Source organism: Stegostoma tigrinum, chromosome 16 (genome assembly GCF_030684315.1).
Source record: "Stegostoma tigrinum isolate sSteTig4 chromosome 16, sSteTig4.hap1, whole genome shotgun sequence".
NCBI classification, from domain to species: domain Eukaryota; kingdom Metazoa; phylum Chordata; class Chondrichthyes; order Orectolobiformes; family Stegostomatidae; genus Stegostoma; species Stegostoma tigrinum.
In genome coordinates, this window is record NC_081369.1 from 34,258,012 (window position 1) to 34,277,068 (window position 19,057).

Here is a 19,057-nt window from a genome sequence, read left to right on the forward strand (position 1 = left end):
TTCAGAATCAGTTAATAGTTTTCTGTTCTTCACAGTGGCTTGTAGAGAAGTAAAGTCACTACTATTCGGGATTGAATGTGACCTAAAGGGTTTCTCCAGGGAAGAAGCCAAAAGATTGCAGTTTCTGATAGGAATTGTGAAATCTGTGAATGGGAAATGTGGCAACACTGTTGCAAGAGACAAAAACTCATCATATACACTGGTGTCAGAAAATTGAGAGATTTTTCTCCAATCCAACACACTTGTCATTTGTGAAATGATGCAAAACAGTAACCATTTTCTGATTTCTCTTTCAGTTCCAACAAAATGGTGGAAGGTCAAAACTGCAAGGATGGCTTATTGAAGATCCCTTGGTAATATTGTGGTGGTGTCTGGTATTGGATTCAAATACAGGCAATCTATCTCACCTATAGTATCTGTCAATGTGGATTTGAATGCAAGAGTCTTTGAGGTACGATCAAATAGTAATAATGGGTTTTCTGTATACTATGCATTAGATTTTATCCTGTAGTCATCCATCTTTTCCTTCATTTGGCAATATAGTGCAGATACAAATCCATTACTGTTTAATTATGCATGGCCATGTGGTGCAATCTACCTTGAAACTTTACTGAAAAGGAAGAACTATTTACACAAGCATTTTCCTCTTTTAAACATTATGTTACCCTAATTTTTTCCATTTCACTATTCCGGCCTATGTGGATTGAAGGATAGAGTTTACTTGCAGTCAATAATCATTAAGAATACTTACTCAATGTAACAGTGAAGCTTTGATTGATAGCTCAGAACTTTGGAACACCAAAATATGTGGGTCTACTCAAGACTATATATTGAATGCATATTTCATTCGTACACCTCTTCTTCTTCACACCAATAATCTCTAAAGGAGTGAAATTGCTCTTCATGATGCCTCAACATATATGCACAACATTGCACCCCCAAATATCCAAATATCCTCAAAATATTGGACAATAAACAGATCAATAATATATTTTATCTGTGACCCTAAAGCTGAACCACGCTAACATATAAACTGACATTTTTTTTGTTTCATTTGGCTTTATAATTGTTTATCTATCACCAATTAAAAGCAACCCTACAAAAATTTTCACAAACTGGAAACACCCCACATAGCCTTATAGTGGGGAATCACTCAGCTGTTTCAATGCATGCGGAATACTTGATCACATGTTCATTTAATGAATATGCTGCAGCAGGAAGACGAGGCTGATTAACAACGAGAAGGCCAATGAAGAAACACAGTGGTTAAAGAGCATGTGGAGGGATTATGAGGAGAAACGAGCAGAACTTCAACAGCTCCCAAAGTGTGGGTTTACTAAACGTCCAACACCCAGGCTGTGATCTGTTACAGAAGGTTAATGACATACTAAAAACTGAAAGAACTGCGGATGCTGTAAATCAGGAACAAAAACAACGTTGCTGGAAAAGCTTAGCAGGTCTAGCAGCATCTGTGAAGAAAAAAATCAGAGTTAACATTTCAGGTGTGGTGACCCTTCCTCATAGCGTTATGAAGAAGAGTGATCTGATTGTTTACTGTCAGTTCCACCAGGACATTCGTGTTAGACCACAGTGAGAGTAATGGAAATGATACAGCAGCTCCTACTTTACAGAAAGTACTCCAAAAACCAAGACTGAGTTAACAGATGAAGCAGGCAGCACTGAGAAGCAGAAACAGTCAACCTCAGAGGTTGAGAGATTCCCCCCCCCCGCTACCTTGTGGTCATAAGTTAATTGTAGCACATAGAAAGAAATGAGCATAGTCAGCTTGACTGGTAATGTCACAGGCTGGAGAGGAGGAAATACAGGAAAGTGGGTGTGAGGAATATTGGTGAGGCTACGATCCTATTGAATGGCAGAGCATGTTCGAGGAGCTGAGTGGCCTACATTTGTTTTGATTCCTTATGGCCTTTAAGAAATTGATCTCAAGGAATAGCAATGGCCGCTGAGGACCACATCCTTATCCCTCCTGGAAGGATTGAGTTATAATGAGAGGCTGGATAGTCTGGGGCTTTTTTCCCTGGAGTGTAGTAGCCAGAGGGGTGACTCTACAGAGGTTTATAAAATTGTGAGGGGCGTAGATAAGGTGAATAGCAAAGGTCTTTTCCCAAGATGGCGGAGTTCAACATTAGGGGGCATATTTTTGAGATGAGAGGAGATGGACTTAAAATGGACCTGAAGAGCAACTTTTTCAGACGGAGGGTGGTTCATGTGTGGGATGAACTGCCAGAGGAAGTGGTAGGTGCAGGTACAGTTACAACCAGTAAAAGACATTTGGACAGGTACACGATTAGGAAAGGTATACGGGGATACAGGCTAAATGCAAGCAAATGGGACTAATATAGTTTGGGAAACCCGGTTGGCATGGGCAGATTGAATCGAGGGGACTCTGTCTGTGCTAAATGACTCTATGAATCAGCCACAGTCCCTACCCATTCCTCTCTGCATCAAACATACTCAGAAACACCCTCTCCTGAAAAGCCCACATATCCTAAAATACTTGTAGTTCTTTTGGCAGTAGCCATGTTGGTCATGATGGCACTTCTGAACAGGACACATGTCAGCCTCTTATGTGCCAGCATTTCCCGCTGTGCAGGGTTTCCGCTTCTTGAGGCTCGATTTCAGAGAGCATCCAATTTTCCAAATTTGAGCATGGTATGGTAGATCTTGCTGTGGAAAATTTGTTGAGGTCCTTCCTACAACAAGTAAGCATGACAACCAATGACACAATTGATCCTGGCTCTGAACTCTACAAAACTATTCTTGCTATAGCAAGGGCCTTAATCTGTAGTGTGGGTATCATCAATTTTTACAGTAGACATAAATGCTTTTGAAGGGTGAACTAGATGCATAGAATTTTCAAGATGTGAAATTATTTCAGTCACCAGCCATTCAGTATGTTAAAAATGAACTTACTTCTGCTCGGAGGAGTTGAAAGAAAAATATCTCCTAGTAGTTACAATAGCCGTTGGGTAACATATCCCCCAAGGACTATCAATATAGCAATAAAAATGCTTTCACAACCTGTAATTATCTCAAATGGGAGTCTTTTTTGTTGTATTCAGAAGCGCTCTTACACACAACTGAACGTTTTCTTTCTTCCCATCACTAAATCACCATTGTTCTTTCATCTATCAACCACCACCACCAGTAAATCATCCCTGTTTCCAACTGAATAATTTACGTGCAAAGTCTGTTAAGGGCTAGAAGATCATAATTTGTTGGCGTTGTTGACTTGCTCGCCGAGCTGGCTTGTTTATGCTTAGGCGTTTTATCACCATGCTAGGTAACATCCTTGGTGAGGCCTCTGCTGGAGCGATGTTGATCTACTCCGCTTGGAATTTATACTGTCTGGTCTATTATGGTGAGAAGTGTCATTTCCGGTTTTGGTCTGTATGGGATTGTATGTGGGGTCCAATTTATTGATTGCATTATGGGTTGAGAACCATGCCTGTCGGAATTCCTGTGCATGTCTATGTTTGGCTTGGACTACTATGGTTGTTTTGTCCCAGTTAAACTGATGGCCTTCATTGTCCGAGTGTGCCGATATTGAGGAGGGTCCATCGTGTCATTTTGCTGCTAGCTGATGTTCACGTATTCTGAAGCCTCCTTCCTATCTGTCCGATGTAATTTTTGTGGGCAGTCATTGCATGATATTTTGTAAACCACGTTGCATCATAATTTGTTTGAAGTCACGAGGCTACCAAAGGATTAGCTGCCACTGAAGTGAGCTTATGGATGCAAGTCTGCTTGTTTTATGAGGGATTATGTTTTTGAGTGGATTTAAAAGCTTGAATGGGCCTTCATACAGTTTTTTTTAATATAATGAAGACTGTGATACATTATTTTACAGTTCTGAAGGAGGATCACAGGACCCGAAACGTTAACTCTGTTTTCTCCTTCACAGATGCTGCCAGACCTGCTGAGCTTTTCCAGCAACTTTGTTTTTGTTCCTGATTTACAGCATCCGCAGTTCTTTTGTTTTTTTTATTATTTCAGTTTTGTTTTATTTAACATCAAAATGGCTCCCACAGCCTCATCATTAAAGATACTGAGTTGGCATGGGGAAAATATGCCAGTGGGTAGTGGTTAATAAGGCCAGACTTCCATGATTGAGGTCGAGTTGGCATAAACTTTAAGGAAGTAACTGAGACAAAGTCCATGGGAATGTCAGCAGAAATTTTAAAAACCCACCTTCCCAGCACAGGGCAGTCCTTATGGCTGCTCTGGTCTGCATCCAGGATCATTAGTCCTGACCCTCTCCTACTCTAACCACCACTCTGCTCTCTAGTGAAAATGCAGTTGGATGGACTATTTCAGCACTTTCTCCCAAGGCAGGATAATCAACTTTGGAAATTTCTCAACTTGCACCAGCTCAGGCACACACAAAATAATCAACTTTCACTTCCATTTATACAAGGAGCAGGAGTAGATCATTTATCCCCTCGAGCTTGTTTTATTCTTTAATATGATTATAACTGAACTTTTAGATGAACTCTGCTTTACCACTCTATTCCTATATCCTTTAATGCTCAACAATTTATCGATCTCAGTCATGAACACACCTAATTATTGAGCGTCCACCAGCTAACCTCTGGGGCAGACAATTCCAAAAATATACAACTCTCTGAGTAAAGAAATTTTTCTTTTATTATTCCTGAATGATTTATCACTTATCAAGAGGATACCGTCCTTAATTCTAATCTCCGTAGTAAGGGAGTGTTATCCTGTTGAAGAATGTTACATATTTCAATTCTTCTGTTAATTTTTATTTGTTCATAGGATGTGGGTGTTGCTGGTAAGACCAGATATATTGGAATCTGTAAATGCACTAGAGATGATGTGGTGACTTGCCTTTTAGGGCTATTGCAGGCCATGTGCACAATGATTTTGTGTGAGATTTCAGTATTTTGATCCCGTATCAGGGTAGGAATGGCAAAATAACTCCAATTCAGAATTGTGTGGGACTTGTTGGGGAGCGGATTTGGGTCAATGGACTGAGGAGTGACAGGTGGAGGTTAATTTGGATAAAGGTGAGGTATTGCATATTGGCAAAACAAATAAGGCAGGCCTTAAACAATTGTTGGTAGGGCCATGGGTAGTGTTGTAGAACAGAAAGGCCTAGGGCTTTGGCTGCATAATTCTTTGAAATTTGCACCACAAGTAGACAGGTTGGTTAAGAAGAAGATGTGTAGCACGCTTGCATTCATTGCTCAGACCATTGAGTACTGGAGTTGGGACGTCAGGTTGAGGTTGTAAAGGATGTTGGTGAGGCCTATTCTGGAATACTATGTGCTGTTTTGATCACTTTGCTATCAGAATAATATCACTAACTAAAGAGGGTTCAGAAAATTGCCAGGAATGCAGGATTTGAGTTATAAAAATAGGCTGGATAGACTGGGACTTTTTTCACTGGAGAATGGGAGATTGAGGGCTGACCTTCTAAAGATTTATAAAATCATGAGAGGTATAGACAATGTGAATAGGAAGATGGGTGAGTTCAAAACAAGGGGGCATAATTTTTAAGGTAAGAGGAGAAAGATTTAAAATGATATGAGGGGCAACCTTTTCACACAGATGGTGGTTCGTGTGTGGAATGAACTGCCAGATGAAGCGATGGGTGAGGTACAGTTACAATGTTTAAAAGACATTCGGATAAATACTTTAATAGGAAATATTTTGAGGGATATGGGCCAAATGCAGGCAGGTGGGGCTAGTTTAGTTTGCAAACATGTTTGGCGGGGACTAGTTGGACTGTTTCCATGCTCTATGACTCTATGACTATGATTCTGCTTAGCTGTAGCCTTTGTTCTTCTAGATTTGAAAGGTGCTGGATGGTATTGAGCATCTTCAGTCTTGCTGAAGCTGCATGCATTCAGACTAATGGATGATCTAACTCCTGGCTTTGCAAAGGTGGACAAAGTTTGTGAAGTCAAGGGATGGGTTCCTTGCCACAGAATTTCCAATGTCTAGTGAACTATTGTAGGCATTGTACATATTTAATTCGTCCAATCAAGTTTCTAATTAATGATTGATAGTAGAGGATTGAATGATTGTCATGTTGGTAAATGTAAAAGTGCTTCACATGGTTAGGAAGGAGAGATTACATCTGGAGTGAGACACAGCCCGAGTGAGTATATAGCCTGGGGACGTTGGAGGGAGTTTGAAAATTCAGTGCAAAGGAGAGGATGTGCTTTTTGCTTACTTTGTTTGGCTCACATTTTGTAAGGTCTTTTTGTAACAGGGTAAATGGCGGCCCAGGATTGGGGGCCCATTTAACAAGAATGACATCACAGGAAAATGGTAAGTTCATCAGTTCGTAATAGCTGCCCACTTCACGATCTATTACAAATGACTTTCAAATTGAAAGTAAATCAGGGAAATATTTACACATTGCAAACTTAAAGACCAGTAGGAAATTATAAAAACAAATCTTGAATTAAGTAGATAAAATAGAGATACTGACGTGCTGTACCAATTCTGAGGAAGTCACCAGGCCTGAAACATTAACTCTGTTTTTTCCTTCACAGATGCTGCCAGATCTGCTGAGCTTTTCCGGCAACTTTGTTTTTGTGGTGAGTGTGCTGTACGTGTATGAAGTGGGAGCTGGAGTGCACCATTATGATTCATAGTGATCACATCTGTAGCAAGTGTTGGTTGCTTGCAGAGGTTTGGCCCAGATTGGATGAGCTGTAGTCTGAGTTTTGAGCACTGTGACACTTTAGGGAGGGGGCAGAGGTACCTGGACGCTACGTTTCAAGACATAGCTACAACCCTTCAATTAGCTACCTTGAATTCAGTTAGTGTTCGGGGATATGAAGATGTAACCACAAGTGAGGCAGGCAGGGGTATCCAGGAGGTGGTGCTGAAGGAGCCTCAGCCCTTGAACATGTCTAACCGATTTGAGATTTTTGTTCCCTGTGTGGACGAGAGTTGGTTCTGCAGGGAGGATGAACAAATTGAGCATAGCACTGTGGTACAAGGAGCCATTCAAGAGGAAAGAGAAAACAAAAATGTAATTGTAATCAGGGATAGTATAGTCAGGGGAATGGTCACAGGTTTTTTGTGGCCAGGATCGAGAGTTCCGAAGACTGTATTGCCTGCCTGGTGCCCAGGTTCAGGATCTCTCACCTGGGCTGCAGAGGAACATGGAGTGGGAAGGGAAACATCCAACTGCCGTGGTCCACTTAAGTAACAACAATATAGATACAAAGAGGAACACGATTCTGCTGAGGGAACATAAGCAACTTGGGGTTAAATGAAAAAGCAGAACCAAAAACGTAATAATTGTCGGATTACTATCTGAGCCACCAGCTAACTGGTACAGGGTTAACAAGACTGAAGAAGTAACCACGAGGTTCAAAGATTGGTGTGGGAGAAATGGGTTCGAATTCATGGCACATTGGCGCCAGTACTGGAGGTGTTGTGTTGGCACAGGCCTCCCCTGAATCACTCTGGGACCACAGTCCTGACAAATCCCACAACAAGGCCTGAGGATAGGGCTTTAAACTACATAGTGGAGGAGGGGGATCAGTTGCATGGAAAAATATGGAAAATGTTAAAGGGTGGGGTTGGGCATAGGACAGGTAATAGGACAGAGAATATGGAAAGGCTCAGGAATCTAATTTCAGGCACAGCAGATAAGGGGGCTATGAGAAAGAGAGCAGTCAGTGCAAGACTGAGCATGTTGTATTTAAATGCACAAAGCGTACAAAACAAGGTAAATGCATTTGTACCAGATTGTACCTGCCAATTTCAGTGCCATGGGTATCACAGAGAAAAAGCTGCAAGGCAATGAGGGCTGGGAACCAAATATCCTAGGATACACATCCTATTGAAAGGACAGGCAGATTGGCAGAAGCAGCAGTGTTTACTTGTTAGTAAGAGATAAAATTAAATCAATTTCAGGAAGTGATATGGGGACAGGAAATATAGAATCTGTGTGGGTAGAGTTGAGTATCCGCAAAGGATAAAGGACCCTGATGGGAGTTATGTAGAGGACTCCTAGCAATAGTTAGGATGTGGAGCAGAAAATAAATCAGGAGATAGAAAAGGCATATAAGAAAGGCAATGTTACAATAATCATGGGGTCTTCAATATGCAGGTGGATTAGGAAAACCAGTTTGGTAGTGGATCTGAAGACAGGGAATTTGTGGAATGTCTAAAAGTCTTTTGTTTGGAGTTGTTTGTGGTAGAGCACATTAGAGAACAGATAATTCTGAACTTGATGATGAGTAATGGGGCAGTCTTGAATACTGAGCTGAAAGTGAAGGGGGAATTGACCATTATATGATGAAATTCACAATGCAATATGGGAGAGAGAACCTGGAATCAGATGTAACGGTACTCCAATTGATTAAAGGTAACTTCAAAGGCATGAGGGAAGAACTTGCCAGAATTCATTGAATGAGGAGCCTCACAGAGAACTTGGTGGAGCAGTAATGGCAGGAGTTTCTGTTGGTAATTTGGAAGGCACAGTGGAAATTCATTCCAAGGAAGAACAAACATACTAAGAGGAGGTTGAAGTAACCATGGCTGATAAGGGAAGTCAGGGACAGTGTAAAAGCAAAACAGAAAGCACACATTGTGGTGAAAATTAGTGGGAGGTCAAAGAATTGGGAAGCCTTTGAAAACCAGCAGATGAAATTTAAAAAGCAGTAAGAGGGGAGAAGGAGAAACATGAGGGTAAATTTGTGGGTAATACTAAAAGACGATCACAGGGGCATTTTTTGATATACAGAAGGTAAGAGAGGGGCAAGAGTGGACATTGGGCCATTGGAAAATGAGGTTGGAGCAGTTATAATGGGGAGAAATGAAATCACAGAATAACTGAATGGATACTCCGTATCAGTTTTCACAATGAAAGAAACCAGTAGCTTACCAGAACTTCAAAAGAGTTGGGGGCAGAAGTGAGGATAGTGGCCATCACTAAGGAAACAGTGCTGGGAAACTAAATGGTCTGAAGGTGGATAAATCATCCCGACTGGATGGCCTACACCCAGGTTCCAAAGGAGATAGCAGAAGAAATTGTGAAAACACTGGTGGTGATCTTTCAGGAATCACTGGAGTCAGGAAGGGTCCCAGAGGACTGGAAAAACAGTTAATGTAAAACCCCTGTTCAAGAAGTGAGGGAGACAGAAGACAGAAAAGTACTGGCTGATTAGCTCCTGACCTCGGTCATTGGACAGATTTTAGAGTCCATTTTTCAAGATGAGAATGCAGAGTTTTGGAAGTGGATGGTAAAATCAGGCTGAGACAGTGCAACTTCATCATGGGGAGGTGTAAGATCCAGCAAAAATCCCCATCATTTAAAATAATAGACAAGACCCTGGACTATCTAAAATACTAGGGGAAACCCTGAACTGAGGTTACACTATGGACATAACAGAGCTGGCAGAATGGAGATTTCTGACTGGGACCACCATTCAGCCTGGAATTCCAATTTACAGCTCCTCTCTAAAAGGAGGGGCAATCGAAAATAACAGATTCTAGCCTGAGACAGTTTTAACACCCTGGGGTACCCAACACGGACAGTATGAGGACTGCAGAGATACTAGACATTCAAATTCAGTCAAAACCTTAATGATCAGGAAACCAATTAACTTCAGAAGGAAACACCATAAACACAATGGAAAGCACACAATAAGAATAATTTCAGTCCCCGATCTCACCCAAAAGTACGTTCTGAGACCTTCTGCACAATAGATGCCAGGCACAGGCCTATTACAAACCAGGAGAATCAATAGCAACTGACCACAATCGGTTGACCCAAAAACTGACAAATTCTGCAAACCAACCAACTCAACCAATTCCACAAGGCCTCAGACACATCTTGAGGTAAATACTGGGTTTTCAAAACCAGCACAAACTGAAGAAACACAGCTACCCACCCACTAGATCTAATATGCACCTTACCACATCAGCAGGCTCAAGCCAAACTGAGAAACCGATGCAGCCTGAAGTCTTCAGCTATGGCAGGCAGGAACAGCCAGGCGTATTTCAAAACCATGTTTTCCTCAGTGGTGAGCTTAAACTCCCAAGACCCCAAAGTTCTGACCTAGGTAGCATGAAGGGGAAGGGGGGGTGGTAACATACATTGGGACCCAAAGAGTCAGAAGTCTGATGAAAGATTCCGTAATTAAAATTGTTGTTTTCTGTGAGTGTCCGCAGGGTAAGTTCCATAGTGTTAATCTAGCTCATAGTGCATTTGAGAGTATTACTGTGGCCCATATAATTAAATGTGTAAATTTCCTTGTTTATTGCATTTACCTGTTTTTTTTTTGTATTATACTTTCCTTCTGATTTTAAATAAACACTGGAATTTGTTTACCCTGAAACACCTGTCTATTGCCTTCTTCATTTCACATTTTCTAAATAAGACCAATGTCTAGAATCAGAGGGCTGGGTTGGGGGTGGGGGTTGGGGGGGAGTGTGATTCGAACCACTTAAAAATCAGAAAATAACTCATTGTAAACTAGGACCCTACAGAGGTCTCACCTGACAGATCTATTAGAATTCTTTGAGGAAGTAACAAACAAGTTAGACAAAGGGGAGCCAGTGTACATTATCTATGTGGATTTCCAGAAGGCCTTTGACAAGGTGCTGCACAGGAGGTTGCCAAATAAGATAACAGCTCATGGTGTTACGGTCAAGGTAAGGACATAGACAGATGGATTAGCTGTCTGTCTGGAGATATGGGGTCTTTTTCAAAATAGCAGCTGGCGACTACTGGCATTCCACAAGGAACAGTGTTGGGACCCCAAATCTCATGTGATACATTAACTATCTGCACAAAGGAACCGAGGACAAACTTGTTAAGTTTGCAGATGACACAAAGATAGAACATAGAACATAGAACATTACAGCACAGTACAGGCCCTTCAGCCCTCGATGTTGTGCTAACCTGTCATGCCGATCTCAAGCCCATTTAACCTACACTGTTCCATGTACGTCCATATGCTTGTCCAATGACGACTTAAATGTACCTAAAGTTGGCGAATCTACTACTGTTGCAGGCAAAGTGTTCCATTCCCTTACTGCTCTCTGAGTAAAGAAACTACCTCTGACACCTGTCCTATATCTTTCACCCCTCAATTTAAAGCTATGCTCCCTCGTGCTCGCTGTCACCATCCTAGGAAAAAGGCTCTCCCTATCCACCCTATCTAACCCTCTGATTATTTTATATGTTTCAATTAAGTCACCTCTCAACCTTCTTCTCTCTAATGAAAACAGCCTCAAGTCCCTCAGCCTTTCCTCATAAGACCTTCCCTCCATACCAGGCAACATCCTAGTAAATCTCCTCTGCACCCTTTCCAAAGCTCCCATATCCTTCTTATAATGCGGTGACCAGAACTGTACACAAAACTCCAAGTGCGGCTGCACCAGAGTTTTGTACAGCTTCACCATAATCTCTTGGTTCCAGAACTCGATCCCTCTATTAATAAAAGCTAAAACACTGTATGCCTTCTTAACAGCTCTGTCAACCTGGGTGGCAACTTTCAAGGATCTGTGTACATGGACACCGAGATCTCTCTGCTCATCTACACTACTAAGAATCTTACCATTAGCCCTGTACTTTGCCTTCTGGTTACTCCTACCAAAGTGCATCACCTCACACCTGTCTGCATTAAACTCCATTTGCCACCTCTCAGCCCAGCTCTGCAGCTTATCTATGTCTCTCTGCAACCTACAGCATCCTTCGTCACTATCCACAACTCCACCGACTTTAGTGTCGTCTGCAAATTTACTAACCCATCCTTCTACGCCCTCATCTAGGTCATTTATAAAAATGACAAACAGCAGTGGACCCAACTCCGACCCTTGCAGTACACCACTAGTAACTGGTCTCCAGGATGAACATTTCCCATCAACTACCACCCTCTGTCTTCTTTCAGCAAGCCAATTTCTGATCCAAACTGCTATATCTCCCACAATTCCATTCCTCCGCATTTTGTACAATAGCCTATTGTGGGGAACCTTATCGAATGCCTTGCTGAAATCCATATACACCACATCAACCAGTTTACTCTCATCTACCTGTTTGGTCACCTTCTCAAAGAACTCAATAAGGTTTGTGAGGCACGACCTTCCCTTCACAAAACCATGCTGACTATCCCTAATCAATTTATTCTTTTCTAGATGATTATAAATCCTAATCCTTATCCACCTTTTCCAACACTTTACCAACAACTGAGTTAAGGCTCACTGGTCTTTAATTACCAGGGTTGTCTCTACTCCCTTTCTTGAACAGGGGAACCACATTTGCTATCCTCCAGTCATCTGGCACTATTCCTGTAGACAATGACGATTTAAAGATCAATGCCAAAGGCTCGGCAATCTCCTCACTGGCTTCCCAGAGGATCCGAGGATAAATCCCATCCGGCCCAAGGGACTTATCTATCTTCACCCTCTGAAGGATTTCTAATACCTCTTCCTTGTGAACCTCAATCCCACCTAGTCTAGTAGCCTATATCTCAGTATTCTCCTCGACAACATTACCGTTTTCTAGAGTGAATACTGTTGAAAAATATTCATTTAGCGCTTTCCCTATCTCATCTGACTCAACACACAACTTACCACTACTATCCTTGATTGGGCCTAACCTTACTTTCGTCATTCTTTTATTCCTTAAATACCTATAGAAAGCCTTAGGGTTTACCCTGATCCTATCCGCCAACAACTTTTCATGTCTTCTCCTGGCTCTTCTGAGCTCTCTCTTTGGGTCTTTCCTGGCTACCTCGTAGCCCTCAAGTGCCCTAACTGAGCCTTCACATCTCATCCTAACATAAGCCTTCTTCTTCCTCTTGACCAGAGATTCCACCTCCTTCGTAAACCACGGCTCCCGCACTCTACAGCTTTCTCCCTGCCTGACAGGTACATACTTATCTAGGACACACAGGAGCTTTTCCTTGAATAAGCTCCATATTTCTAATGTGCCCATCCCCTGCAGTTTCCTTCCCCATCCTATTCTCCCTAAATCTTGCCTAACCTCATCGTAATTGCTTTCCCCCAGCTATAAGTCTTGCCCAGTGGTATACACCTATCCCCTGCCATCACTAAACATAACAGAATTGTGATCGCTATCACCAAAGTGCTCACCCACTTCCAAATCTAACATCTGGCCAGGCTCATTACCCAGTACCAAATCTAATGTTGCTTCGCCCCTTGTTGGCCTATCTACATACTGTGTCAGGAAGCCCTCCTGCACACACTGGACAAAAACTGACCCATCTATAGTACTCGAACTATAGTGTTCCCAGTCAATATTTGGAACGTTGAAGTCCCCCATGACGACTACCCTGTCTCGCTCACTCCTATCGAGAATCATAGATAGAAGGACAGGTAATATTGAAGAAACAGGAAGGTTGCAGAAAGTTTTGAACAAGTTAGGGGAGTGGGCAAGAAAGACGCAGATGGAATACAATGTTGGGAAATGGGAGGTTATGCAGTTTGGTAGGAAGAATAGAGGGATCGACTATTTTCTAAATGGGAAAAAGCTTTAGAAATCTGAAGCACAAAGGCACTTATGAGTCCTGGTTCAAGATTCTCTTATGGTTAACATGCCAGTTCAGTTGACAGTTAGAAAGGCAAATGCAATGTTAGCATTCATTTTGAGAGGGTTACCCTACAAGAGCAGGGATGCACAGCTAAGCCTATATAAGGCTCTGGTTAGAGCATATTTTGAATATTGTGAGTGGTTTTGACCTCCATGTTTAAGCAAGGATTTGTTGGCATTGGAGGGTGCTCAGATGAAGTTTACAAGAAATGATCATAGGGATGAAGGGTTTGTCATACCAGCAGTAGTTAAGGACTTTGTGTGTATACTTGATGGAGATTAGAAGGATAAGGGGGATCTGATTGATGCTTCTAGAATACTGAGACACCTAGACAGAGTTGATTGGAGAAGATATTTCTACTTGGAGAAGAGACTAAGGCTCAGCCTCAGAGTGAAGGAGCGACCCTTTAGAACTCAGATAAGGATGAATTTCTTCTGCCAGAAGTTGATTACTCAGTAGAGTTCTTTGCCACAGAAGGCTGTGAAGGCTAAGTCATTGAGTGTCCTTGAGGCATAAATAGATAAGTACTTGATTAATAAGGGAATCAAAGTTGTGGGGAGAATCAGATTGAGAAATACATCAACCATGATTGAATGGTGGAGCAGACTCGATAGGCAGAATGGCCTAATTCTGCTCCTATATCTCACTGTCTTGGTTAATATTTTCCTGTTAAATTGTTAAATTATTGGAGCTTTCATTGTTTGGTATGGTGGCTTGTGTACTTTTGTAGAAAATGCCATACAATTTGTTCAAAGTGATGGTCACTTTAAGAGCTATGTTTCTCCGAGAGTTGAATTTTAGTGGAACACCTGGCTCTTAGTAACTTATCATGTGACCAAGTTGATTTGAAGGTAAGTAATAGAAACAGCAAATGATCAAACAGAGGTTAACTGCATAGAGCGACAGATTTTGGTTGTGCTGTTTTCAGACGGTTTATTTTTAGATCAGAATAGGATTGATGCAGGAAATATCTCTTCCAAGAAGAATTCAGCAAAATTCTGTTTGTCATCATAGAGGTTTAAAACTCTTGTTAATTGGAAGACCTGGAGGACTATTGTTTTACAAAATATCTTGTTTTAAGTGCTGGCTATGCTAATAGGGCAAGGATTAGAATGAAATCATATACTGACTGCCTTGTGCACTCCAGTAGAATCATGCTTGAGTGTGGATGCTTGTAAAGTTACCTGTAATTACAGGTGTAGTCTACGTTGTTTAAAAGAAAGCCAGTATAAATTAGAAATAATCTAAATTCATGCTATTTAATCAATGTTATTTATCTATACCACAAGAACTGCAACATGCTGATCAAACACTGTTTTGTCTTTTTAAAAAAAAGACAGTGATGCAAGTTTGTAAACCACAGGAGAAGGCTTTATATAAGACTTGAAACAATATGGAAGTTACATTTATGTCAGAACCCCAAACAAAAATCACTGTGCAGATGGTGAGGTTTTGTGCAAGATCAAAGTTTTAAAACATGCAAGTTGCAAGTAAAAACAGCATAGGGCAAATTGTGTTCAAAAGCAAGTGAAACATCACAGCTGCATTTACTGAATCACCACACAGTGAGTACGTAATAGTAACAACTACTATAAATTTCCTTCACATCCATCAGCTCCTTCAAAGACAGAAAACATCAAAAAGATAACTAACCAAATTCCCTAACATGGATTGGAATGCACAGACACATTATCTGAATTTAAGGTCTTTATGCAAAAGATGGAGATATACTTTGCAGAGTTAGATGTTTCAGAAGCAAGCAGTGAAAATAAAGATCACAATAAAGAGGCTTAGCAAGATTTAACTCTTCAGGCCTATCTCAAGAGGCCTATGGAGATCCTGCTAAACTATGGGAAATTCTGGGCTATCAGCTTCTTGTAAAAGAAGTTTAAGCATTTACCATCTGGAGCTGCACATCCAGAGTCTGTATGACCGTGATATTTTGTAAGCAACAATCACAAGTATCAATTTTATCAATAGGTGCTGTGACAGGGACAACGACTGTGATTTTTCAGAGGCTGAGCTGATAATACATCTAGGTGTAGCTTTCACTGTCTATTGTAACTTTCCAAAATGACATCTTGGAGAAAAAGAAAGATGGTAGAAAATATGAATCCATTGTAGCCAGGCAACAACATCTGCAAGTATTAGGTACAGATGCCAGGATATAGAAAACAAACAATCTGTATGAGAAGTTTAGTCTATTCTATCCACTGTGAAGCAGTCCTCAGTTGTAAGCTGTTTACATGTCATTGGTTCAAAAGGACATTGGGCACACCTATGTAAAAAATCTTCTTAAGCTGCAGCAGTTCATAGGCTGTAGGTAGACCCATAATGTCCTGAGGGAGGGAGTTCTGGGATGTTGATCCAGCAACAGTGAAGCTATGACGATATATTTCCAAGTCAGAATGGTGAATGACTTGGAGGAAGAACTTGCAGGGACTGGTGTTGCCATGTAATGGCTGGCATTGACCTTTGAAAGGGAAATGGTCGAGAGTTTGAGAGGTGCTGCCTAAGGAGCTTTGGTGAATCTCTGCAGTTCATTTTGTAGATAACACTTACTGCTCCTGCTGAATGTAATAACTACAACAGGTGAACCTCCAGATCAACCACAAGAGCAGCAATATAGCTGATCGTCTGTAACTCTTACAGTAACTATTTGGAAGGGCCTTGAGGAAGTTCCTGACATTTCAACTTAGTTTAGATAGGATCACAGTTCAACATCTCATAAAAAAGATTGAGCGGAGAAGGTTATTTTAACCAAAGAGTCAAAATAGAGTTGAATATGCATGTGCTAACAAGACACCCTATTTGTAAATTTGAATTGAGCACACAACTCCTATGCTCATTACTAGTTGAGATAATTTGAACTTTCCTGGAGGTGCTGAACCAGACATTGACAGGTTTAGCCCTCAAGTGTTGTTGCGACACAATGTTCATGGAGAATGCTGACTTCTTGCACTCACTCTCACTGCAGGTGTAAAATGTGCTGATGACATACAGCAGCATGTTGTGTTGGCTCAGGGGTGAAAATGACCTATCACCTTGCATTGGGTAACTCTCCATTAGTACTGTGAAATCTCAGCCTAGATTCTGTGCTTAAATCTGTGGAGTAAGTTGCATCACAGAAACAGAGCAGTCAGCCAAATTAGCCTGTGCAGCATTTATGCTCCACACAAGCCTGTTCCTGTTCACATAACCTCATTGAATACTCTTCAACCTCTCATGAACTCAACCAGTTTTCCTTAAATGCCTCCATACTATTTTCCTCAAATATTCCTGTGGTTGAGCACTCTCCATACTAATACCAATTTTAGGGAAAAATAAATTTCCCCTATTTGATTTAAAAGCATTTATCTTCTATTTTCAGCTGCTTGATTTTGAATTCCCTACGAATGGGAAACTCGTCATTATTTCCAAGACCGGTAGCAGGTGACTGCTCGTCCTTTTTTTAAGATTCATTTTTCTCCTGATAATTTAACTTTACAGTTCTGATGTCAACCTGATGAAAGATTAGTGAGCTCAGTTAGCTAGGTGGCTACCCCATAATTCAAAATAATGCCGACAGAACAGGTTCAGTTCCATCCTGGTAAACTTAGAACTCGCCCTTGCCCTGCTGCTGAGAGTCAAAGGTAATGGCAAACAAAATCTGTTTCAACTGAAACATCAGCAGATAATGAGTTGAAGGTAGAGCACACATGGAAACTTTCCCAAAACTTCCCCATCGTCATTGTATCGTTTTTCTACAATGTAAGCATCACAGTTGGGCAAAGTACTCCAAACATGGTTCAATCAAAATTAGTTGGACTTTTAACATGTATGGCTTCGAAAAGGTGGATGCTGGGAAGTTGATTCCGTGAGGCGGGGAGACTAGGACCCGTGGGCACAACCTTAGAATTAGAGGGGGTAAATTTAAAACGGAAATGAGGAGGCATTTCTTCAGCCAGAGTGTGGTGGGCCTGTGGAATTCATTGCCACGGAGTGCAGTGGAGATCAGGACGTTAAATGTCTTCAAGGCAGAGATTGATAAATTCTTGATCTCACAAGGAATCAAGGGCTACGTGGAGAGTGCGGGTAAGTGGAATTGAAATGCCCATCAGCCTTGATTAAATGGCGGAGTGTACTCGATGGGCCAAACGACCTTACTTTCACTCCTATGTCTTATGGTCTCATGGTCGTAACATTACTTTCTCTGCTCTACAATTCCATCCCTCTGGAAATAAGCTCAGTTTGCCTTTTCGATGGCCTTATTCACATCCTTCACTATGCTGGATCCCTTTGATCATGTACTCATTTCTATCCTTATTTTCCAAGTAGTATGTAGTATCCTTGTCTTTTTACCAAAGTGTCTCAGTTTACATGTATTTTAATTTAAGTTACTTTGGTGGTTGTCTTTTATCCTGACCACTTTACTCAGAGGCAACCAAGCTAAGGCGGACCCTTAACGGCATTCCTCCTGGTTTTCAAATTTGAGCCTGTTGTGCTCATTTTCAAACACCCTCATTTTTATAGCTTTTGCAGAAACTTTCTGGATCAGTTTGTGTTAATTATACAGCTGGCCTTCTTGACACTGCATGGGTAGTTATAGAAGAAGTGCATTATATTGGGCCCTAGGCTATTCTGTCCCATTTTATGTTTTCACCTCATCGAAGCTTCTCCATCAACAAAGTTGAAACAAAGTTAATCAGTGCAGCTGCAACTTTCAAAATGAGAAAATAACTAATCTTCTTTGTCACAAAATAAGTTGCAGGTTGTGTTCAATTAGCCAAAATTAATTTGCTTAACAAAAGTGATTGCTGACATTTATGAGTGCCATCAAAAATAGATGGCAAATTTAGGGAAGCTTTTCATCTCTCCTCCATTGAGGAAGCTTTGTGACTCATTTGTGGCATCTCTACATCAGAGCAAAAGGCTCTGGGTTTTAGTCTGAAGCCAGAATCTATGGCTATGGGAGGAGCACCTATGCTGTGGTTTAACAGGCTGACAATCAGCCTGGAAAATTCTCCACCACTTCCTCACTATTCCCAAAATGGGAATTAAAGGCACCTGTGAAGATAGGCTAGGAGAAATCTCATCTCTGGAGACTTCTTTTCAAGTCTGATGTCTAGGTATTTTCTAAGCTCTCTGGTCTGTAGGCTTGCTCTGCTCTCCAATGTGAGGATTTCATCACGTTACTATCACCAATCTGCTAAACTATGAAGCCTTTGATGGCTTGCTCCTCCTGTCCTTCGAGGATTCCTTGCTGTGCCCTCAAACTGTTTATTAATGAGTAAATCCCACTTGATGAAAATCATGCTGTCCCTTCAATTCTCACAGAAATTGTTCAATCCACAGCTGGATTGGATGACAGTGCACAATTTATGCCAGTTAATTGCCTTTTCAGATAGATCAGCAGAGCTTTTAACAGGTGTTTTCCAATAGACTGCATGGTTGTCTGTTATGATTAATGCACTCTGATATATCCAAGCTTCCAGGAAAGAACA